Source organism: Gossypium raimondii, chromosome 11 (assembly GCF_025698545.1).
Source record: "Gossypium raimondii isolate GPD5lz chromosome 11, ASM2569854v1, whole genome shotgun sequence".
NCBI lineage: Eukaryota > Viridiplantae > Streptophyta > Magnoliopsida > Malvales > Malvaceae > Gossypium > Gossypium raimondii.
In genome coordinates, this window is record NC_068575.1 from 21,959,303 (window position 1) to 21,961,072 (window position 1,770).

General features: G+C 37.5%; 1 non-coding gene across 1 annotated transcript; it reads left to right on the forward strand.

Moving 5' to 3' along the window:
- The first annotated feature begins 364 nt into the window (after positions 1–364).
- LOC128035155 (small nucleolar RNA R71) lies at positions 365–470 on the forward strand. Its single transcript, XR_008191556.1, has one exon. It is a non-coding gene; the product is annotated as a small nucleolar RNA R71 (small nucleolar RNA).
- The last annotated feature ends 1,300 nt before the right edge of the window (positions 471–1,770 follow it).

Below are 1,770 nucleotides of genomic sequence, written 5' to 3' on the forward strand. Positions count from 1 at the left end.
AGGGTTTCCACCCCTATTCCTGATGTAGTTCACATCCTCGGTTGGATTATTGAGTTAATGGAAAAGATGTTTGTCTCCTCTGAATGTTGACGATGCGTTGGTTGAGGATTCTATACAGTTACGTTTGTCCAAAATCTATTGGTATGAATCATCTTCCTAGACAACTTTTACCATAGATGATCTATGGCCATAAGTAAATCTTTCATTTGGCCATGGGCAAGAATTCGTCACCATGTTTTGAATTAGGTCATATGCATCCTCGCATGTCCTATTCATCAGGGCTTCTCCTATAGCTTCATCTAATCCTGAGGATGCGTGTGCATCCAACCCATTATAAAAAATCTACAATCTCAACCACTTAAGTAAACCATGGTGTGGGCCTATTTGTATTAGCTTTTAAAATGCTCCTAGGCTTTGTGAAAGCTTTCTCCTTCTAGCTGTTTGATTATGGCGATCTCTATCCTTAGTTGGATTGTTTTGCTAATAGGAAAGAACTTCTGTAAAAAAAATTCAGCGAGTTCAATCCATGTCGTGATTAATCCTGGAGCTTATGAGTCTAACCAATTAAACACATTATTAATCAAGGAGAAGGGGAACAGCTGAAGATGAATAGCATCATACGTGACCCCATTTTGATGCTAGTTTGGGTCCTCTATCATTGTGCCTTTGAACTGCAGTTATTTTGCATCATCTGGATCATGGTTGATTTGATCTCGAAGTTATTTGTATTGATGGTTTGCCTTTTGATGCTTCCTGAACCATTTGAAAACTAAAATAAGAAAACTAACTAAAACATAATGAAATTTATTATATTCGAACTCCTTAAGTATGAAAAAATAGTTTAATCTTCTACACCTAATTATGGCAGATCAATACTAAACTTGGCGATTACTTTCATAATTTCAAACTTTACTTAACTTACTCTTGACACATGTTGAATTCATATTAGAGAACTTGAACAGTTACAACGAAATAAACTTCTTGAACACGTTATTTCTCTGTAAAACTTAAACTTAAACACCCCTTCAATCAGTTTGCTCAATTAATTGGAACCCAAATTTCTTTTTTGCTTAAACTTCTTCTCTTTTTGTCTTCAGCTTTCAATGGTTTTCTCAGAGGTAATACTTGTTTTTCTTTTTCCTTTCTTTTTTTCTTTCATACAAAATCGTTAGAACTACTACCAGAGGGAGGGACCAACACTATGTTAACCAAAACATCGTTCATCAAGGTCCAACCATCTTCAGACCCAAAGGTCCTGCTGAGACACCCCCCAAATGCAGAGGCTCTGATGAAGCATTATAGCACCACCCAAGACAAATTGCATCGATACCTAGGAATTCAAGGCATTCTCCATCCCAACTTTGCTTATGATTTTTGATGACCATAACAGTGTCACATGAGCGGTATGTAACACCCCTAACTCATATCTGGAGCTGAAATAGGGTTACAGGGTATTACCAAAAAAACAAAATAGTAAATCACTCAAATCATACATCTATGCAAACATAACTTAATTTCATTCAAATACATTCATAGCGTCCCTTCCTCGAGCCCTCAAGGCCCTAAGAATACAATAGAAACAATCCGGGACTCAATCAAAAACATTTGAAAAGTTTAGGAAAAAGTTGAAAAATTGGGACTGCAGGGGTCACATGGCCCGTGTGACTCACGTGGTTGAGACACACGCCAGTTTCTCAGGCCGTATAATAAATGAAATAGGGACACATGGTTGTGTCCCATCTCGTGTCCGTGCCTGTGTAACTCTCTGAC